Source organism: Sturnira hondurensis, unplaced genomic scaffold (assembly GCF_014824575.4).
Source record: "Sturnira hondurensis isolate 20B ecotype Veracruz unplaced genomic scaffold, ASM1482457v3 Scaffold0022566, whole genome shotgun sequence".
NCBI classification, from domain to species: domain Eukaryota; kingdom Metazoa; phylum Chordata; class Mammalia; order Chiroptera; family Phyllostomidae; genus Sturnira; species Sturnira hondurensis.
Window position 1 is genome coordinate 10,111,350 of NW_028095197.1, and position 23,815 is coordinate 10,135,164.

Consider the following 23,815-nt stretch of genomic DNA (forward strand, 5'->3'; position numbering starts at 1 on the left):
TGGTGCTCAACTACTCACTGTGACCAAACAAGCCAACCCCCCCCTTAGTCAGGGGGGTTCCCAAGGCCGCACATCTCACAGGCAGGGGGTCTGCAGCTGTGGAAGGCAGGGCCTGCCTTTCCCCAAGTGGGGCAGGTCCTCCTTTCAGAACTTCTTTTTCTTTTGTACCTTCCTCTTTTCCTGCTTCCCCATTGAACTGACACACCTCGAAGGGCCGTGTGGAACCCACTGGTGGGCAGACGTACATGCAGGCTAAGCTGGTAAGGACAGGCTGCTGACTTGATGGGTCCCAAAGTCTGGCACAAAGCAGGGGCCCTCTTCAGTCTGGTGGTGCCAGCAAGAAAGAAAACATCTCCTGGCTTCTGCATTGGTCAAAGTCCCTTCAGTGGCTTTCTGCTGCTGGTGCAACCTGGCCCCAACTTCTCTGATGGGTCCCCAACTTCTCTCCTCCTCAGGGACACTGTTCCAGCCACACTGGCCTCTGTGCAGCTCCCACACACTCCAGCTTCTTTGCCTCTTGATAGTTTTTGATTGGATGTCAGATCTTTCATTAGATGGTCAGTGTTTTAAAAATATTCCTTTAAATACTCTTGGGTTTTGTCTGGAACATAATTAAGCTACTTGGAGAGAGTCTGACCCTTCTGAGGCTTGCTTTGAACTCTGCACGGTGGGACCAGAGCCACCTTGAGTCTAGGGTGTCTCCCTACGTGTTACAAAATTTTCCTACCCTGGCTGCTGGGAACATAGATGGTTCCTGGCTCTGCTCTCAGGATCCTTCTTCCTGTGCCCTGCTGCTGGCTCTCTCTCTGCTCTCAGGAGGTTCCCGCAACACATGGCAGGAGCTGAGGGCTGTGCAGCTGAGGCTTGCGGTGACCCGTCTTCAGCTCTCCACGCCTGCCCCTCTCCAGGCAGCTCTTTCCTGTCTGCTCCTCTGCCTGCAAATTCTAGCCTCCTTGGTCTCTCTAAACCCAAATTCCCAGCTCTTTCTGCTCAATTTGGCAGGACTGCTGGGCTGTGTTTGGGCCCCCACCTGTGCCCAGGGCTGTGGCCTGGAAACACTCCAGATAGTTAGCTGGGCAATCATAAAGCTCAAGTCCTTTGTGTCCCTTCTCTCAGGGGTCACTCTCCCTGGCTGTCTGTAGTCCGATGTCAGAAAACTGTTGTTTCACATAATTCAACTTAGTTGTTTAAGGCAGGAGGGTAAATCCAGTCCCGGTACTCCATCTCAGCCGGAAGCACAAGCTCCCCTAACCCCATGTGCTCCAGACACCCTGCCCATGCTTTTGTACAGCTGCCTGGACCCCCCCTCCCCTCGTCATCGCATGGCTCGCTCTCTTACCTCCGTCAAGTCTTTTCCCAAAGGTTACCTTCCCAGAGAGGTCCCCTTGGCCATCCTGTTTAACACTGTCCACCGTTCCCCCTCCACCAGTGGCATTTCCAGTCCTCCTTGCCCTACTCACCTTCCTTTTTTCCCTTTTGAATAGTAACCACTGCCTTCTAACATGCTATGTAATTTACCTAGTTAATATGTAGATTTGTGACTGTTTTCCTCCTTGCACTAGATTGTAAATTCCCTGCAGGAAGGGACTTCTGATTGGCTCACGGCTACATCCCCAGCTCCCAGTACAGTACTTGGCCCACAGTAAGTTCTCAGGACGTTTTTCACTGAATGAATAAATGATCAAAAAGATCATTAAAAAGGTCCCTTCAGAACAGCCGTGAAGGCTGGAAATTGTGATGTGTCTGTGGGAGAATGGCTTGCGTCTCTTCTGGGTGAGGAAACAGCCGACAACACAGGTTACAGCCTGGGAGTGAGCTCCTGAAATGCCAGGATGTGGCCTGTGGGCGAGGCGCAGAAAGTTTTTAGTAAGGAGTTACATGGCTGGGGATTATTTCGGAAGCATAACCAGGTGACTGTACAAGTGAGAGCCAGAATAAATGAGCAGCCAGGGGAGAGAAGAGAGGCGGCGCCTGGGAGGTCATGGAGTCTGCAAGACTTGGCGGGTGGTGGGAAGTGGGAGGCGCCAAGATGTCACCTGTATAGAATGCTGTATGCAGGGGCAGAGCAATGGTTGGAACAACGGTGCCAACTGAAGTTCCAAGGGATTCCACAGAAGGAGGTGAGCATGTGGGCAGAAGTGTGAAATGAACACGGGCACTAGAGGTGACTGACGTCAGGCCTGAACCTGGACCCTCACACGCTTGCTCCACCTTGTGAACTTGGGCACAATGCACACTTCCCTCCGTATGAACTTGGGCGGGTTACTCAGCTTCTGGAGCTTTGGTTTCTTTTTATGAAATAGTGCTGATCACATCTCCCTGGCAGGCAGGGCTTGCTCCCAGGAAGTTCAGGACTTCGGGGGCTTCATCAATGTTGGTTCCCATCTTGCAACCCTTTTCTCTCTCACTACTTCAGAGTCACAAGAGGCCTCAGACATCTGAGAATCACTTCTCTGACCACACCTGGCAACGTCATCTGGGTCCTACAGATGAATCGAGGCACAAAACTCAGCCCCAGCTGAGGTCCACTGACCGTCCATCAAGGGAGATGCATGATGAATCACGGCCTGTTACGGCTGCTACTACTCATAAAAGTTGGGGTGGGGAGCATGGGCCTGAGGAGAAGAGGCCAGGCTGAATGTCTGCTCCAAATCCCACTGCAGTGGGAGTGGGTGAGGGAAACGGGACACCTTTCCGTGCACTGGAGTTCACAACCCCAGGATACTCTGTTCACAAGAACCTTTCATTCCCAAGACAGCTGCCCGGGGGCTAAGGTCATTAAACACAGGTTAGCGTGCCAACTCTTTGTAAACTGGCTGATAGCATTACCAGATTTGAGGATGAACAGGGGTTTTTTGTACTTTTCAGAAAGCATTGCAGAGCCCAGATGTACTGCAGGGACCTGGCCAAATTACTGGAAGGGAAGCGACAGAGGTTACTGGATTAACTCTCACCATGTCTGGCTCACCAAAGATCCTGTGTGCTTGAGAGAGAATCTAGGCTGCTGTTTTATCACATACTGAGGGCCTGCATACACACATACACAAACACACATGTATATATCTGCATATGTACATGCACAAAATTCCTGTATGCTTCATACACTTACACTAAGAATCTACTAGAGTCACAGTCCAGAGCTTATCAAGCACAGAAGTAATTACCTGTATGCCCTTAAGGCCTCAAACATCAAGAGTGTGTCAAGCAGGCCTACACCCTATATTAAGCAACACCCTACACATTTTTTCTACATATTCGAGATTCAGTAACATAATGTGCCCTCAGTGAACTGGACTCCAACCAGCGGGGACCCACCCAGTCGAGGTTTGGCACTGAGGACAGAGGAGACTGAAGACTGAGGCCCACGTGTGGGCGGCAAACACTTGGGGCCTCTCCGTAGTCTGCTCAGCCTTGTCTCCCTTCCCTGCCCACTCACGTCTACGTGTGAATCAGCCTCCAGCTCAGAATGGGACAGGAAGGGGAGGAGGGTTAGTACCCACTCAGAGCCGGAGTGCACCGGGAGCTGTGCTGGGAGCTGCACCAGGACGTGACAGCTGACCCTCAGGACAGCCCTGTGACGCAAGTGCCAACATGCCCTGCGGCACGGGCGGGAGAACTGAGGCCAATGGGGTCCCAACTGAAGTCCTGGCCAGTAAGCACCAAGACTGGATTAAAACCCAGGTCTTTTGAAGTTAATACTTTTTAAGTCTTCCTGTTTTTTTTTTTTAACTGAGAACTGAAGTAATATATATTCACTGTAGAACATTTGGAAGAGGAGAGATAAGCAAAGAGAAGGGATTCTGTCCAGAGACAACCAGTGTTGACATTTGGGAGCACATTCTTCTAGTATGCATATTTTTAAACTTCAGTATAAAGTGGGAATTTGCCACAGAAGCCTCTGTAACCTACCCTTCTCTCCCTAAACAATATATTATAAATAATCTTCTATGCCATTAGGTATTATTCTATAACAACTATTTTTTATGGCCGCCAACAATTTCCATGTATAAGCACACCAAAATTTATTTAGCTAGGGAGGGGGGCAGGAGCTTGGTGGATGTGGGCAAAAGGGGGCAATGGGGCATATCTGTAACAGGTGTCAATGATAAAAAAAAAAAGAAAGAAAAAATGTACTTAGCTAAGCCCAGGCACCGGACATTTAGGTTATTCCCAATTTTTCCTCTGCTCCCACCATGACAAAATCTACAGCCGTGAACTCCTTGACTGGCCATGTCTTTGACCGTATGCGTCTTGAAGAAAACTGCGTAGAAGTGCAGTTTTTTAGGTCCATGGGGATGGGATGAAATATTCTTCCTACACAGCATGAGAAGTGCTTATTTTTAGAAAACATTCTCTTTCATGCTCCACATTTCTGATTTTCCAAATCATACCTGACCTTTGAGGTCCATCCCAATTGTCTAGACTAAAAGTCTATGCCGCCGTCCTGGCTGGTGTGGCTCAGTGGATTGAGTGCAAGCCTATGAATCAAAGGGTCACCAGTTTGATTCCCAGTCAGGGTACATGCCTGGGTTGTAGGCCAGGTCCTCAGAAGGGGGTGCATGAGAGGGAAGCACACATTGATGTTTCTCTCCCTCTTTCTCCCTCTTTTCCCCCTCTGTCTAGAAATAAATAAAATCTTAAAGAAGAAATAAAAATCTATGACCCTGATTTGGGAGCTTCTTTAAACTTTAAACCATGGTGACTAATAGAATGTGAGCCACATAGGTCATTTAAAGTAATTCAGTTACCATATTTAAAAAGTAAAAACTTCCCTGGTTGGTGTAGCTCAGTGGATTGAACATGAGCTGTGAACCAAAGCGTTGCTGGTTCGATTCCCAGTCAGGGCACATGCAGAGTCAGGTTGCAGGCTAGGTCCCTAGTGGGGGCCACATGAGAGGCAACCACACGGTGATGTTTCTCTCCCTCTCTTCCTCCCTCCCTTCCCCACTCTCTAAGAATAAATAAATAAATAAAATCTTTTAAAAATAAAATAATTCAGTTACCATATTAAAAAAGTAAAAAGTAACAGGTAAAGTTAATGTTAATTAATGTTAGCCCAATATATCTAGAATAATATTGTTTCAAGTGTAATCAGCATAAAAATTATGAGTGAGATATTTCACATTTTATGGGCACTAAGTCTTTGAAATCAGGTGCATAATTTACACTTACAGACCTACCATATTTTAAGTGCTCTTGAATGGGGCTGAGGTGATCACACCAGGCAGCACAGTTGTGAAATACATCTGACTCCCTCCTGTTTTCTTACAAACGCAGGGCCTGGTGTGACCGAGTCACTGAAGGAATGAACACCCCTCCTTCGGATGGTCCCACCCTGTCCCCAGCAGCACGAGACTCCCTAGAACCTGGAAACGTTCATGCTTGGATGGCCCTCCAAAGCATATCCAGTCCTACCCAACACACAGCTATGTAATTACAGGGGTGCCAGCTGTGCCTACCCCTGATGATTGCTGGGGCTACAGCCCCCAGAAAATGAGGGGTTTAATGTGTTGGTACCAGGGTATGCTGATGTAGAGGGTGGTGCTGAGAAGACAAGTGGTCATGGCTGTCCACAAGCCTGACCCCGGGGACTAGGTCTGGCCTCCATGGCGAGAGGGGCTGGGCAGAAGCTAAAGGAGCTGCACTCACGGGAATCTGGTGGGCTCGGGTGCAGCAGCTGAACTCTGAGCCCCGCCAGTACTGTGCTGGGAAATGCTTAACAACGAGCTCTCTGCAGGGGAGAAGGAGGAGGCCCGATTCGCAGTGCTGGCCGATTGCCGTGGTGTAAGCATTGCCATCACGGCCAATTCAAACTACTAATGTGCTATCACAGAACAGGGAGTTGGAGAGACCTGCACACAGTCAGCTGTAAGGACACGACACAAGTCTAGTTCCAATCCTGCACTGGGCCCAGCTCAGCGAGTGCGACAGCAGGGAGCTGGTGGCCTTCCTCCCCAGTGAGGGCAAGACTAGTATGGCCCTGCGGGGACCCCATATCTTGTGGGGCACTGGGGAACAAAGATTTGGCAATGGTGAGAGGCCTCCACAGGTGGCTTGTGGGCACTAAACTGGATGTCACCAAGAGGCTGTGGCACTTGGACAAACGAGGGTTTTGTGTGAGAACTCTAAGCTGCCTTCCAGAGGAAAGAATTGCAGGGTGGGGGGTCATGGGGCAGGGGGCCATAGGACTTGAGGTCATGCTGTTCTGCAAGTAGGGGGCCACACACCAGGAGGTTTCCTTAATGTCATACCCGCATTTGTCGACGGGCTGGAGAGGGTCTGGCCATATATCACGTCTGCCTCCCTATGCACGGTAAATGCCTAAAAGCCCAAATCAGATTTGCCCTGCACACTTGTGTTTTTAATGATCATTTGTTTCTGTTTTCAATGATCATTCACCAAATGTATTTCCGGACCCAGGCTTTGCCTCTGCATCCATGGATACTGTTCTGTGGGATTGGGAAAGTTGGCTGTACCATCCAGTTCTCTGTGGGCCACCACGCCAATTTTCAGATCATCCAGATGCTAAGTTGTACAGAATACCCCGAAGTCTAGAGATGTATTTCTTTAATTTGCTGTAATAATGTTCCTAGTGTACATAACTTGAGAAGCATTCAGTTCAAAGAGGAAAGTAATTGCATTGGAAGTATATCCTTGATCACCCCCTCTTCTGCCACAACTGGTCAAAAACCAGGCCTGAGCATCTTTCTCCTGAAGTGCGCCTCGAATCCACCTGCTTCTCTCCCTACACACTCACTGCTATGATTGGTCCCAGCCTCCCTGCTGTCGCTCTTGCTTCCGTCTAATCTGTTCCCTCCCACTGTAGCCAAGGAAAGATTCTCAAAAACAGCAATCAGTCTGCTCCCCCGCTGGGCATCTTTCCATGGGGTCCGACTGGTTTTAGGCTAACGGGTGCGATGGGATCTGGCATCCACCAGCCCCTCTCCCCCGCTCCCCAGGCTCATCCCATTCCACTCTCTCTACTTTGGCCACCGTGGCTTTATTTTGCCTTCTCAAAGGTGTCATACTTCCTCTCACCCTAGGGCCTCTGTCTTTGCCCAGGGACACCTTCTATCCTTTCCGCTCACTAGTTTCTATTCATTCTTCAATCTTAGCCTCCTCAGGGAAGTCTTTTCTGACTCCCAGCCCAGGACCGGCCTCCTTATTATGTGCTGTCAACACGCACCATAACTTTCTTTCAATGCACTTTTCACAATGAATATTTAAATAGTTATTCATGCGATTATCTGTGTACTGTATGTTTCCCTCTGGGTACAAGGACCACAGCTGCCTTTCTCAGTGCTGTGTCAACGGCACCCCCTCCCCACGCCTCTCACACTGCAGGCCGTAGTACCTTTCTGCAGAATAAATGAATGAGCAAAGAGAAACGGCCCCTTCTCTGGATTGTGCCAAATTTTTATGCTGTGGGCCCATCACTAATAATATAATTCCATTGTTCAAAAAGGGTGTTTGATTGGTTCTCAGACAGATAGTTAAATTTTTTCAAGGTATACCTGATTTCTTTTGTTTTTCATTTGTTGTTGAACAAAAATGAAAAGGTGACATATACGAGGCACTGCTTCCTTTCTTCCTCTTCCCCCAGGGAGTCCCTCAATCACACGCAGCACTTCCTGGTATATACTGCACCTTCCTCATTTCATTTCCAGAGCAACCCAGCAGGAGCCCTCAGTCCCTGGTCTCAGTTTGCAGAAGAGAATGCAAACGTTAGAGACATCCCAAAGGTCGCCACTGCTAAGAGGCAGGAGACACCGTGCAAACTTGGGTCTGTGGACTCCGTGTCCAGTGCTCCTCCTGCCACACCGAGTTGCCGCTCTCTCCCAGCAACCTAAGCAAAACCCCTGCATGACATAGTGGCACTTCAGTTTTGCCCCAACTTTTTCCTCAAATGGTTTCAGAATCATTTTTGCAACTGGAACATCTCTCAAAGGAAGAAAACTAGTTCATCACAGTAATCAAGTCTGTCAGAGAGGATGTGTGATAATGTTTGAAAATGTAATCCTGTGAACATCTGAACTGACAACTCTGAAACATCTCTGGGCTAAATCTGCTAATAACAGTCTTCAGCATTCAGGCTGGCACTCACGTGGGTCGGGCGATACTTTTCATAGCAAAGATGCCCTAATGAGGAACTTCCTCAAAGAGGAACTGGGGAGAGGACAGAATTTAATGAGGCTGAATCCCTGAAAGGGTGAAGTGTGAGTGAGGAATAAAGGCACTCGATAAAATGTGTTTCCACACGTTGGGCGACGAGATGGGGCCCCATGCTGGAAAACACAGCCATACTTCCTAGAGAGCAGGACTTGCACAGAAAAGGAGTCAAGACATCGGGGCAATCCTCTCTGAAGACCCTTCCAGAGAAAATGTGCTTTGATTAGAATAAAGCAAATGCATATGAACTACAATGACCTCTTCTAGGCCTGCAGTTCACTCACTCACACCTCGTCCAGCTGTCCACCCAGCAACTCATCTTCGTCTGTCTACCCAGCTGCCCCTCAACCAGCCTACCATGCACCCATCTATCAACCCATCCATCCACCTGTGCATGCATCTATTCATCCACCCACATGCCAATCCATTCATCCATCTATCTACCTCTAGCCCCATCATCCACCCATCTATATCCATTCACTTACCACATATCTACCCATCCATTCAGACATTCAACTATCTACTCACCCACCATCCCTCCATCCGTCCTCTTATTCGTTCAGCCAGCTAACCCGTCTTTCCTGTGTATCTACTATGTGAAAACCCTGAGGACACGTTGCAAGTTTGGAGACCTGCAGTGATCATAAAAATACCTCTGATATGTTTGGTTATTCACCATCAGCTGAAACTCAAATACAGGCAGACCAGGAAGAGCAACTGAAGACAGAGAGGTCAATGTCAGACTCCACCCTCAACAAACAGGTAGTAGCAATTTCTGCTGTAAAGCTGGCCAACTACTTGAGAATCACATGGTTGCACAATAGGGACCAATGCAAGGACTTCCACGTCACATTGCTGGGGCGGGACGGCCACCTTTCCACGGCCGCCACTGTCAGCTTCACCCGGAGCAGCTTGGCTCTTGTCTGTCTAACGGGCACCCATCCCTTGGCCTAACACCAAATTTTATTACTAAAAATGCATGGATGTGGTGAAATTAAAAGGCTATTAATCTTGCCACACACAAAAAAGCTCGTATGTAAAAGTATAATGCTATTTGTTGCTGTGGTAACTATACAAGCTGGCCAAGAAAACCAATATTCGGCTGTTGGTTGATTCCTCGCTTCCTCTTTCTTTCTCTCTTTCCACTCTTTCATGATTCATTTTTTAGCCTTTTTAGAGGATAACCACAGCGCCTTTCGAGAAAAAGAAGAGACAGAGCAATAAGGAGGTCACCGTTTTCCATCGCCTCCGTTGCCATGCGCCACCTCCGTGGTTCCTGCAGCATCCACCCACCGTCTGTGCTCGTCCTCACTCCCTATCTGCCTCCTCAAAAAACTGGAAAAGAAACCTTATCTCGCTGCCTTAAAATGCTACTTATATTTTTGTAATATACATTAAAATAAAACACAATTATTAAAGTAAAGAGTGTAGGTTTGGATACCAGCTAGGACCGTCTTCCTTCCCACTTCTGAGACCTGTGAGGAGACCGGCTACCACCTCCGCTACCCTTGAGCCTGACCTGAGGGCTCGGGCCAGGTGCCCCCATTAAGGCTTTCCTTCATCTGATTGCGGAAACTTGTGTGTCAATTTTTAAATAAAAAAGAAGGTTTAGCACAATCTTCCAAGGAGCAAGTCAGAAAAAAAATAGCATTAAATGTAATTTTAATGTTAATGTAAATGTTAAATGAAGGAAAATGATACTGGACTTGTATGTAAAAATCTCTTTAGAAAAACAAGTTTGAATACCAGGGGAATAAACTGATAAATAGCTATCTGCATGGTGAATATGAATATTCATCAATCACGTTTTAGGGGTGTGTGGGTATGTATGTGTTGAGTGCATGTGAGCTGCTGCTTGTGTGCTTATGAAAATGAGGATGTGAGAGTGTGAACTGCCAAAGACAGCAAGAGCTGCCAGAAGGCAAGGGAAACAGTGGCACGGGAACCTGCCAACCCCAGGATCTCCTGAAAATCTATTATTGGTGTCTGAGGGTCTGAGAGGACCGTGTGTAGCTGCGATCCAAGCGCATCATCCTTCCCCGTCATTCTCACGGTAATTTAGCCACGTCCCAGGCAACGCAGACCTCTAACAAGCCTCTTCAGCAATCACAGCCCTTTACGACGGGCCCTGCTCAGGTTCCCTTTTCATGGCAGAAGCACCATCCCCCAGGTCCTGGGAATGTTGGCTATGAGGGTCTCAGCAGGGCCTCTTACTGGGAATTAACCCTCCACCATGGGGAACAGCCTCGCCCCAGGACATGCCCCTCCCAGGGCCTAGATAGCAGCTGGGTGATGAGCAGACACAAAGGCCCAGGCCCCATGCCTCAGTTTGGACAACTCTGAGGGCCACCTTGGCTCCCGACTCCCCTAGGACCAACTGTCGCCTTAGCCGCAACCACATTTTGGGTCAACTTCTTGCTCTACCCAACCCTGCCACCCTCACTTCCTCACATTGTATTTCCTGAGCTCATTTTCCCACAGACCTTCTGCACACAATGCTCTGTCTCCGAGTCTGTTTACAAGGAGCTGTAGCTAAGACACTGTCCCCATTTTACAGATGAGGAAACAGGTACAGAGATTCGGTTCTTGCCCATGTTTACCCAGCTAGTTTGTGGAGCCGAGATGTGAACCTAGGAAGTCCGTTTCCAGAGCCTCTGCCCCCCAGCACGTCACACTATTGCGTCTGAGGAAGACAAAGAGGGCCCCCTCTTCCTGTCTTTCCTCTACCTTACACCCCCCCCCCCCACAGTTTCAAATGCCTGACCAGGTTCCGGTCTCTGCTTGCCAATTACCAGTTTAAGCAAGAATTCTAGGATGCTTACATGTCACTGAAAAATAAGAAAGAAGGAAGAGGTTGCAATTCTATGAGAAGATGGGTCTTCCCAGCTCCCACCCCTGCCCCCACCCCCGATGCAAGCTGGCCACCTGCCAGGAGACACAGAGGGTCACATCCCAGTGTGTGTGAGCGACCGCTGCATGAGTGTGCACACAGGCAGGATTGGCAAGCATCAGTGTTTGGACCCGTGCGTCTTGTCAGCTGAAATTTGTGTCAGCTGTCCTCCCCTGCTCGAAGAAGACTTCCCCCCTGCTTAGCAAGCTCACAGGCTAACATACCTTGACACACACTGACAGCGTATTCTGGCCTGATGCAAAGAGACACGCACGTGGGATGTATTACGAAGCTCTTCAAAGTTTGTCTTCTCAAGTCCCAGGTCAAGGGGTCAGCTTTTGGCAGTTTGCTGGCAATCGTTGGGATTTCTAGGCTTACGGAAACACCCCCCTACTCTGCCTTCTTACTCCCTTGGCAGTCTCCCTGTGTGTGTCTGTCTCCAAGCTTCCCCTTCTAGAAGGACACTCGTTATGCTGGGCTGCCCCACTGCAGCAGAACCTCATCCCAACTAATCCGTCTGCAGCCACCAGATTTCCAAACAAGGTTCCATCCCGAGGTTCTCTGGCTTAGAAACTCAAATGTAAAATTTTAGAGAGATGCCATTCAGCCCATAACAGGGGTTCTTAGGAGGATGAAATGAGATCATGCATTTCAGAGCTTAATATAGTCCCCAGCTATAGTGATCATTCAAAGCGATAGCCATCCCTGTCATCACGACACTTATCATTCTAGTAATTGCTACCATGACCACCATGTTACTGGCTCCTTTCTGTGCCTGTTCCTCACGGGGACCCGAACTGAGTACGTACATAGGGCTGCTGCAGAAGCTCTCATAAGACGATACACGCCCCCACACTGCTTTTCATAAAAGAGACAGCCATTTTCCCTGACTTGAGGAAGTCAAACTTGCATGCTTTGGAAGGCTAGGCATCAATTCAAACAAATTACTAAACCACATTATTTTGATCTTTCAAATCTCTCTGACAGCAGAAGGAGTAGGTTTCTTTCCTGCGCTGTACATTATCTGCAGTCATTTGTAACTGTGTTTAAATAAATAGGAGGAGGGCAGCCAAGCAGCACTGAGCACAAGGTTGTGCGGAGACACCTGCATCTACAATCGGAAGACCTTGGGGGCGTAGGCTCCCCACCAACACAGGCTGGGGCCCTAGCACAGCTCTCTGCAGCCGCACTGAGCTACAATTTCCTAATCTAGTCAACCCACAAACAGGTATTCCTCGGACTAAAAACCAGTGTTATACAAGGCACTGGGGGGTCAGAGAGAGTTGCAGGCCCCAGTCAAGGGGCCCACAAGCTCACGGTCCAGTGGGGAGGGGCGGACGGACACAACAAGCCACTGCAGAGGATGGACCACAACTTCATTTGCTACTAACCTGGGGAGAGGGGTTCCTGCTCTCCCCTATGCATTCCACACGGTTGTTTGGATGGTGCGTTCCTCCGGGGCAAACCTGACATCTGACTTCTGTCTAGCCCAGCTCTGGATTCTATGAGGGTACTGGGGACGCTGGTTAGATTAATGGAATATCTAAGTGGTTAAGAACATGGGCTTTTCAGTTGGCTAGATTGGGCAGTTCTGAATAAACTCTGTTACTCTCTACCTGTACAATGTTGGGTAAATCATTTATCTTTGATGTGGTTATTAATTATCCAAATTATTCATTCACTAAACACGTATTTGCCAGACACCTACTATGTCCCAGGCACCTGGTTCTAAGTCTCAGGGAGACAGCAGAGAACCAAACAGACAATGTGTAAGTCAAATACGCAGCACATCGGAGGGGGGTGGCTACTGTGAGAAAGAATCACGGCAGTGGGAGCTGCAATTGTAAACAGGGTGTGGGGGAGGGCCTCACGGAGGGGACGCGTGGACAGAGATGCGACACAGGTGAGGACCAGCTGCAGCTCACTGGGAGAAGTGTTCCAGGTGCTTGGAATTATACCCCCCCACAGCGGGTGGCTGCTTTGAGCGTTATATTTAATTATGTGTGTACAGTGCTTAGGGTACAGCCTGGGATACAGCAGGAGCTCATTAACTGGTGGCTGTTACTAGTCTTACGTTAAGAAATACAACTCTGTTGAGGAACAAAGGAGATAGGGACTCTATATGTACTCTGCACCCAGGACAGCCACCCATAAAGGATTATTATTACAGTTGTTTATTACTAGCAATTTCCTGTAGGGAAGGCTCCTACCAGCCTCAGGTCACAGAGGGTCCCTCCCCCTCAGGCCCTGGCACCTGGGCCCCAGAGAGACGCTGAGGGGGGCAGAGGGTAAAGGACAGGTTTCTCTCCTGCCTCAGGGAGGAAACAGTGAGAGCCCCTCATTCTCATCCCAACACACACATACACACACATACACACACACACACACACACACACACACAAAGAGATTTCCACAACTAGGGGTGAACTAGTGATGTCAGATGTCACAGCAAGGATATGGGACTCGTTATTAGCAGATTCAAGAACAGATTCCTGTTAATACTTCCATGATCAGTTCTGATTATTGATTGGGTTGCAAAAGGCTTTTCAGGTTAGAGAAGCCCAGAAGGCAGCTGAGTAGGAGAGCGGTACTGAATTTCTCTATCACGTGTGGATCCGATCCAACCAAGTTTACTTAAGGTTACCAGGGTTGGCCGAGCTTCTGGCCGGTGTGAAGCATGAGGGGTAAAGTTCTGTGGGCGCTGGAGGGATGAGAGGCGGTGGTCCCTGCAAGTCTGAGATCTGCCCTTTCCCTGGAGGAGACGGACCTGGCTCTCCCACAGGCTGACTGCAACAGCAAAGTGCAATAGAGTGCGAGTGAGAAGAGTCTAGGACCTGGTGGGTGAGGGGTGACGCGGGCAGTTTGGTGATACGCTTAATACATAGAAAACAATTAGGTTCCAGTAAAAATTCCCTCTTGCAAATGCTCTAAGTGTCCACAAAGACCCACGGGAGGCTTAGACTGGGTCCTCCAGAAGCAGAGTCTAGGACAGGGGATCATGTGCAAGCAACTGATAAAGTGTGAGTTTTCAGCAGAAATCTGTAGAGGAAAAGGGGCCATGCCTAGATGCAGTTTTGCGGAGGCCTAGCCTCAGCCCAACCCCTCGGGGGCCTCGGAAGGTGAGTGGCACTGGTGGTGAGCTGCCACACCAGCTAGTCACTGCTGCTGGCTGGGCTGGGCTGTGAGTCCTGGAGACCTCCAGGCCAGCAGGCCCCAACGGCCCAAGGTGTGAGCCCCCCAAGCCACTGGGGGATGGACAAACCTAACCAAACCCCTAATACGGATCCCAGGAGAACTGTCTGGGGCAGCCTCTGCGGAGATTAGTGTTTGTGTATCATGCTGAGTGGGATCCTTGGGGCCTCTGGAGTCTGGGCAGCATCGGGTAGGGCTAAGGGGAGAGCAGGCGGAGGGCTGTGAGCAGACCGTCCAGGTTTAGGAGGCCTGTCAGATCCCCACGGGAGTGGCAGCAGAGAGAGATTTCAGAAGTGGCTCTCCTTCCAGGCATGGCTTACTGTATTCCATTGTGATAGTAAACCACTAAAACCTTATTACAAGTTAATAGATTTGTTTATTGTTGAAAGGATTATATGAAATAATACATGTGAGACAGACTGGCACTAAGTAGGCATAGAACGTCTGCTGGACTTTGTTCTAAATATTGCTTGATTAGACCCACATTAACTCACCATCATAACAGCAGAAGTAATAATATTAATAGTAGTAATGATGGTGCAGTTACTGGGTGCTGAACACTATTGTTAGCTCCCAATAACCTTACTAAATAGGGTGTATTTCCCTCCACTCTACAGTTGAGGAAGCTGAGGCACAGAGAGGTAAATAATTCCCCGAGGTCACGCAGCTCTCAGTGGCTGACTGTGGCTTCCTTTGGTCTGACTTTTCAAATTTGCATTTCTTGTTACAGGTCATCAGGGTGCACTGCATCTGAGTTTGCAGGTGGGCTGGTTGGCCAGGAAACAGGCAGAGAGATGAGGTTCTCAAACCAGCTCCCATGTAAAGTTTGTGTATGGTACGATTTCGCTGGAATGCTCTGGGTCTGGGATGGGGTGGGTACAAAGCAGGTGTAGAAGAAGTTCTGGAAGGGTTTGCTCTTGATTCCGGTCAACAGCCAAGAAAGGCTCATAAAAGGGGGACCTTAGAATAAATAGGGAACTGCAAGTGGCATTGGGAGCCAGTGTGACGTCACAAGCCCCATTTTCTAGGTTACTCAGTAGACACGTCACACTTGGATGGTCACAAAGCTTCTGACAGGTTCTCTAGTGATCACCTTGAGGGCAAAACAGAGTAACAGGTGGAATGCTGGGAGTCCAGGGCCGGAGTCAGGACCGGTAGACTGAGCAGCCCCCAAAGGGTCGCATCCTGGCTTGGAAGAGTTCTCTCCCCTTTTGTGCTCCGTTTCTTATTTCACTCAAATTCAACCTAAAAAAATCTATAAGCTAAATGATGATGTCAAGTGTAAGGCACAAATGGGTGGTCAGTGGGGGAGCCAAAGGTTAGTCTCTGGTATGGGAGAATACAACCAGGACCCCCGAAGATTAGACAGGCAGGAGAGAGAGTTCGGCTCTGACAACCTGACTTTTAATGTGTGTGTGTGTGTGTGTGTGTGTGTGTGTGTGAAGTCTCCTATTTGGATAAAAAATCAACTACACAACTTGAGGATCATAGCAGGGCAAGGCAACGGTGGGTGTGAAATAAGTGGGGTCTTCAGCCAACAGTGAGGCTTCCCTGGGATGGGGAGCTCGGCGGCCTTCTCTTGCCACACAATTCCAGGCACCTGGAGTAACTGGATTCCAAGCAAACAGTTTACTCTATGGTGTCTGTTTTTCAGGCAAAATGTTGGCATGGGAGGTGAGCAGCAGGATTTAAGCCTTAGCAATTATTTAAAAATCTTGCATAACTTGAACTTTAAGGGACAGACTGGTTAGGGGCTGGATTCTTGTTCACCAGTAACAAAGGCAAATAGATCAATAAACTCTGTAAACTATCAGCTGCTATTCTTTGTCAGCTTCTTGGTGAGATCAATTAGCAGATAACAGCCAGCAGAGGGGACATGCCTGAACTCCAGGCCGCTGGCCTCTCCCAACAGGTATCACATTGAGATGTTCAGACCCACAGCTGGCCGAGGGAAGGCTGGACAGAGGGTGAAGACCGGATCTGATGCTTAGAGGAACTCCCGGGTCACCTGTTTTGCAGCCGTGAATACTTCTACATTAGGCCGCCCACAGGGAATGAGGGGCAATCACAGGAAATAGATTAGTAAAAATGGGCCTTCTTACAATAAAAAATATTCCTCAGGAGCTTCTTTCAATTTCTATGGCCAAGTGCTCTTGGCAGTCTCATAGACCCCCACAAATCTGATGTATATACCCTTCATAACTTCCTAGGAAAATAGTTTGCATATTACAATTTCACAACAGAGTATAATGAGATATTACTAACTTAGCCTCTGTCATAGGCACCTGGTTAAATATAGTGTCATTTTAAAAGACAAATTAGAAGAAACATTTACCAAAGGGGGTACACTGCTGGTTAGAACCATTGTCATATCTTAGTCTGGCATACCCAAAGCATTTGTCCACTTTGAGATCTGGGATAGCACCCTTGTTTTAAGAGATGGGAAACTGAGAAGAATTTTAAAATAATCACCCAAAGAAAATTAAGACTTTAATTTTCACCTGGATATGTGGCACATGTTCCAAAGCCTGTTTGGAAGGGTTACAACCTGTCATCAAATTCAATGTACCTCTGGTAGTAAATGGGTTCCTGGGCCCAATTTCAACGTGTGTGTGTGTGTGTGTGTGTGTGTGTAGACTTCCCCACACTGACAAGCAATTCCTGGAGATCAGTAGGGTGTCCGAGAATTCAGCTCAATTCTGGCACCAGATCCCACAGGTAAGGGGCTCAGTCCCACAGGACAGCTTCCTAGGTCAGACCTGTGCTTCTGACTGGCTGTAAATCAGAAACCCCTACAACCTCTCCTTGGGCTTGATTCATTTGCTAGAGCAGCTCACAAAATTTGGGAAAACAGCTTTCCCGAATTTCACTGGATCACCAGTTTGCTATAGAGAATATTGAAGGATACGAATCAATAGCCAGATGAAGAGATGCACCAGGTGAGGGGTTCCACAGGAGCTTCTGTCCGTGTGGAGCCTGGGGCGCAGCACTGTGGCTCATGGAAACAATCTGGCTGAGACTCTCCTGGGCTTTTATGGGTTTGAAATCACTGGCCACTGGCAAATGATTCAACCTCCAGGCCCTCTCTCCTCCCTCCTCTCCAGAAACAGGGTGAGAGGTGGGACTGAAAGTTCTAACCCTCTGATCACAAGGTTGGCTCCACTGGCAACCAACCCCTATCCTTAGGTGCTTTCCAAAAGTTACCTCATTAATTGAACAAAAGACACCTTCATCACTCTCAGCATTTAGGAAATCCCGAGGGTTTTGGGAGCTGTGAGCCAGGAAATGGGGATGAAGACCAAATACATGTGAGAAATATATGTTGGTCACCTGAATGGCCAATATGAGGGAGACCCCCCCAAACATGTGTATTTAGACTTCCAGTCAAGATGGAGGCATAGGTAAACATGTTTCACCTCTTCATACAACTACAGGAAAGATTACAACCAGACCTCAAAACAAATTATACCCAGAACTATCAGAAAATCGAGCCATATGATAGTCCAACTACCAAGGATTTAAAAAAGCCACATTCATCCAGATGGATAGGTGGGTGGAGATGTGGCGATGGGCAGAGAGGCATGGAGACCCGGTGTGGCGTGGAGAGGTGGTGGAACATGTGGCCCCACATGTACGTGTGGTGGATACAAATTGGGCACACCTTGGGAGCAAAGGATCCCAGCCCCAAGCCAGACCATGCAGTCCAGGGTTTCAGCACCAGGAAGATATATCCTCATAAGTTTTGGCTCTAAAATCCAGTGCAAGGTGGGGTGGCAGAAGAAACTGCTGGATTTTTAGGAGACCCTACTGAGAGGGCCCATATGGACTTAGAACTTATAGAGACCCACGCCCTCTGGGATTCAGCACCAGGACAATAGCTGGAAGGGCAACAGTTGCATATGGGGAGTGGGAGAGGTGAATGGAATCAGCAAGAGTGCTGGGCAAACCTCCAGAAGCCAGGCAGTGGCATTGTCCCCTCTCAGAGCCGGCCCCCCACCCCCACAGAGCCACGAAGCAGTGAAGCAGGTTGCCTCCCATCTGGTGATTACCTAAGGCTCCGCCCCACACAATTTATAGGTGCCTTTGACAATAGACCACACTACTAAGACAGGGAGTCAAAGCAGCTCTACTTAATACACAGAAACAAACACAGGGAGGCTGCCAAATTGAGGAGACAAAGAAATATAACCCAGATGAAAGAACAGAATAAAACCCCAGAAAAACAACTAAACAAAACAGAGATAACCAACCTATCAGACGCAGAGTTCAAAACACTGGTTATCGGGATGCTCAAAGAACTCATGAGAACAGCAACTGCATAAAAAAGGCCCGGGAAGAAATGAAGGTTACATTAAGCGAAATAAAGAAAAATCTACAGGGAAACAAAAGTGGAGGGGATGACGCTGAGATTCAAATCAACAATTTGGAACATAAGGAGGAAATAAGCATTCAATTAGAGCAGCAAGAAGAAAAAAGAATTCCAAAAAGTGAGGATAGAATAAGGAGCCTCTGGGACATCTCCAAATGAACTAACATCCGAATCATAGGGAGGCCAGCAGGAAAAGAGGACGAACAAGAAATTGAAAACTTATTTGAGAAAATAGGGAAAGAAAACTTCTCTAATATGGTGAAGAAAGTAGATAACAAGTTCAGGAAGCAGAGAGTACCAAACAAGATGGACCCAAAGAGGACCACACCAAGACACATCATAATAAAATGTCAAAGGTTAAAGATAAAGAGAGAATCTTAAAAGCAGCAAGAGAAAGGCAGAGAGTAACTTACAAAGGAGTTCCCACCAGACTGTCAGCTGATTTCTCAAAAGAAACCTTACAGGCAAGAAGGGACTGGTAATAGGTATTCAAAGTGATGAAAAGCAAGCACCTACATCCAAGATTACTCTATCCAGCAAAGCTATCATTTAGAATTGAAGGGCAGATAAAGTGCTTCCCAGACAAGGTAAAGCTAAAGGAGTTCATCGTCACCAAGCCATTATTATATGAAATGTTAAATGGACTTATTTAAGAAAAAGAAGATCAAAACCATGAACATTAAAATGGTAACAAATTTACAACTATCAACAACTGACTCTAAAAAAATGAACTAAGCAAACAACTAGAACAGGAACAGAACCACAGAAATGGAGATCACATGGAGGGTTATCAGTGGGGAGCCAGGGGAGGGGAGAATGGGGGAAAAGGCACAGGGAATATGAAGCATAAATGGTAGGTACAAAATAGGCAGGGGGAGTTTAAGAATAGTATGAGAAAGGGAGAAGCCAAAGATCTTATACGTATGACCCATGACATGAACTAAGTGGGGGAATGCTGGAGGCAATGGGGGGTACTGGGTGGAGGGGACAAGGGGAGGAAATTGGGACAACTGTAATAGCATAATCAATAAAATATTTTAAAATGTACATTTATTCTTACTTGTTTAAACTTCAGTCACCTTCAAAATACTCTACATTTTATGCAATATACCTATTGAGACTTTTTTCTACTGCTCAAAACAGTTTTTGAATTCATCAGTTTTGCTGCTGTTTAGTGCTTCTGCTATTTTTTGTTTCAACTCTTCCACATGGGCAAAATGTGTCCCTTTGAGGACTTTTTTTTCACCCAGGGAAACAACAAAAAAAAGTAGCTTGGGCTGAGATTGGATGAATGGTGGGGTGGGGCATGGAGGTTATGCCATTTTTGGTCAAAACTGAACACTCAGCACAGTGTGGGCAGGTCCACTTGTAAATCACCTGTCATGACATGGGAAAATGCACAAAGTCTTCAAAAAAATTTCACTGAAGCCGAACACAGCCTCTCACAACAATGCCAGCTGGTACACTGGTACAGATGGGTTCCTAGAACACTCACCTAGTGGGGAAGCCTGCACTACAAGGGCCTGCCCTTCAGAAGATAACTCAAGTTTTTTCGGGGTCCCCTTTTGTATATGTATTTTTTTATAAATCACAATATTGTAGGTAGGAAAGCCTCACTGGAGGAGTCTGTTAATACACAGTTTATTGCCTTGAGTGCCGGGGTGGGGAGCCTGGCATTGCATTTTTGCTCCCAGCCCATGGCACGGGATGATCAGCACCCACAGCATGGGCACCTTACAATTACTCACACATGTTGCTTTGCCCACTGAACTGCAAGAAAATTGAGGACAGTTCCTTTGTCTTTATTCCTGTAAGCAGAATGGGATCCTCCCTCCAGGGACCTTGGGCAGACATTGGATACTGCCCAGCAAATATTTCTCTACTTGCCTCTCTCCCACCCTGGGCAGGGGCTCTTGAGGGAGGGACCACACGCTATTCCTGTCTATGTTCCCCACTCTTAGTACCCAGGGCAGAGTCTACCAGAGGAGAGAATGAATACAGGAACAAACACATCTCTGACAGACTTAAAATCAAAATATGTGTGTGTGCCTGCCACGAAGCTCCAAGCAATCCTCTAGGCTGCTGTTTGGGGGTCGCCCAGACGGCTTGTTGACACAGTGGATTCCCTTACTGCAAAGCCCCTGCATCATGAGTCCTGGGGCAGGGCTGGGAAAGCTGACATTTTAACGAAGCTCTCTGGGAGAGTCTCACGCGTACAGAACTTTAGGAATCGCTGTCCTGCACATGAATTCTGCTGAGGGAGATTCTCAAAATTCTCTGGCTTTTGAGACCTAAATAGCGAACCAGAGCAGTTACAACCAGGCTGAAAATCAGATCCAGGTGTGTAGGGAATCCGTGGCAGACAGGATCCCCAGGCCACCTGTGTGCAGGTGGACACATGAAATCCCATTTCTGGGGAGGACAGTAACTGGGAGGAGAGCTTCCTGAGGACACAAAACAGAGCTGGACCCGAGCTAAGCCAGATTCCCAGCCTGGATGCACGGCAAAATCTCCTCTTCGACATGCCAGCCAGGAACCACGGGCCCGGCTCCCAGCTGAGAGTGTGCATACTGAATCAATTAAAGTTGAGTCACAGATACAACTGATTTAATGTGTTTAAACGATTTTCTGTATAGTAAACATGCTGAATGGGTGACCTGGAAGAAGGCGTCTGCCTGAGAGGGGAAAAATGGATACGGCATGTGCTGTATAATGAAAACCCTTCAGTAAAGAGGAAATGCTTCCATCTATTTCCACCTCTCCTGTTCCTGTCCTTTCTAGCTCTTTATTTATGACCGAACTCGGCCTTCTGTGGTCTCCTTGGACCACAGAGACACTTTTTCTTTTGTCAGCAGGCGTCCTTTTTCTCCCTCTGATCGGAAGACAATTTTCATGAAACCTGTACTACAACCCAGGGACAAGCACCTATTAATATGGGACAAAGGGGCTCAGCAGAAACCGCAGGGCAGGGAGGGGGTGGAGAGCTGTTTCTCTATTGCAACCTCTGTCTCAACTGATGGGCGACTTGCACAAAGACGGGAAGACAGCACAGAGCGTGGTGGGGGTCGGACCAAGCAGAGCTCCCTGGCTCTGCTGAATTAGCCTCCTCCCCGCGTGACTTTGGAAGCCCCCTGCCTGTACCTCAGGTCCTCATGCGCAATGCGAGGGGGTGGAGCTGGAGGATCTATGAGACCGCTTCCGGGTCTGACGTTCGCTGAATTATGAGTCACCAGTCGGAGCAGTCATAAATATGTGTCAAGGAATTTCTCATTAAAAAGAAACTCATCTTCCAGCCGTGTGAAGCGATTCAGGCCGTCTTATTTAATTGCTCATCAGGTAGGGACCATGAATTATTTGGCTCAGATGAAAGGGAGCACTTAGAAGTGGTTATAAATGATGTCCAACTAAGACACCTCAGGCCAAATGCCTGAGTTCTAGGGTGATGAGAGACGGCAAAACGCTTCCTAGATTCTGTAGCTCTCTATCCAGTCACTGCAGCTTGGGGTTCTATGAACTCATTCTATCAAGTGAGAAGCCACGTGGGTAAGGATGACCCGAATAAGCGTTCCCTTGTCTTGAGACAGCTCTGCTACAGTGGGGCCCTGGGGGAACCCCATCCCTCTGTAAGTCTCAGTCTGGATTTGTACATGAACAAAGTCTTTGGTGCTCTCTGGGGCCTTTTGGAGAAAGGGGCCTCCAGGCTGTGGGGTGGGATGAGGTGGGGGCTATGGGATGAGGGAGCTGAACAGACAGGGCTCCAGGCTCCTCCTGTTCACCTGAGAAGCTCCTTTTCCACCTGAATGGTATATACCAGGCACCATGTGAGATTTTAAAACAGGTTCTGAGGATTAAAAAATTTTTTTAACCCACTCTTCTGAGGAAAGCTGTTAAACTGTCCAGCCCGAATGTAGGCAGTGCTGAATGACCCACTTCGCTGGTCCTCAAGCTCCAGCGTGCACTGGAATCTCAGAGAGGGTTTGCTACACCACAGCCTCGGGGCCCTAGCCCCTGGGCTCTGAGCCCAAGGGTCTGGGGTAGGGCTGGAGCCTCTGGGTTTCTAACCGGCTCCCAGGGCACACTGATGCTGCTGGTCAGGGTACACTTGGAGAAGCCTTGACTTTTAAGAGAAAGGCCCGTCTCCTTAGCTTGTTCCTTCAGAAACGGGGACCAATCTACCTTCCCAGCCTCGTTGTCCTCCTTTCCAGCGTTCCCTCCACAGGCGCGTGTGTCTCCCTCTTGTGCACCACGCTCCACCTGGCCAGATGCCAGTCCCTTCTCTGGCACGTCGGAGGCACAGCTCACAGGCTGCCTCTTCCCAGAGGCCTCCTCGGACTTTTTCACCGAGGAGGCCTCGGTGAAAGGTCACAGAAATCCCTCTGGACTCACACAGCTTCTCTGGCAGTGCTGAGCACCTCTTGTCATCTGTGTTGAGGTCTGGCCCCTGCATCTGGACCACAGGCTCCAGGACAGGGAGCCCACCTCGCTCGCCTCGGCGCTCACACCACTGTCTGCACCGCCGGCACCCACGCAGGGGCTCAGTGCCTGGCCCACCAGACCCCGGGGCCGGCCTCAGTGTGCATTAGGAATAGGAATATTCAAGAAATGCACCAACCAACTCATCTTATCTCCTTCTCCTAATGCCCCAAGACAGTCTGATTCCATAAACAACTCTTCAAAACTGAGGCAGCACTTCAGCCATTTCAACCTATTCTTTAGATACATTTTTCACATTTTCTGGGAGCAGAGTCAATGACAAATACATCATCATGAGACAGAAATCACTGCCACTTACGCCATTTTGAGGAGGTAGGGTAACACAACAATTAAGAGCCAGACCCAGTCCAAATTCCAGCTCTCTCTCTGATCACATTCAATGCTTAAATGCTCTGAGCTCCAAGCTCCTCACCTTTAATGGGGATAATAGCAGACCTACTTCCTATGAATGACAAAGGGATGCGATGAGACCATTATCAGCAATACTAAGCACTAGCATTTCTTGAGTGCCTAGCACTGGGCATACATTATTGAGTTTAAGCTACATAAAGTGCTCATTAGTGTAGTATCCAGCACGTAAGCATCCAAGAATTATTAGCCATTATTATCATTGTTAATTTTACCAACTTCTGTGCAAGACACACATCATTATCCTCATTTCCCAGATAAAAAACTTGAGGCTTGGAGCAAGTTGCTTGCTC

At 48.2% G+C, this 23,815-nt stretch overlaps 1 protein-coding gene across 1 annotated transcript in view; it reads right to left on the bottom strand.

Annotated features, from left to right (window-relative positions):
* GABBR2 (gamma-aminobutyric acid type B receptor subunit 2) overlaps nt 1-23,815 on the bottom strand; it is a 337,904-nt gene that overhangs the window by 110,732 nt on the left and 203,357 nt on the right. The gene's annotated exons all lie outside the window — the stretch shown is intronic.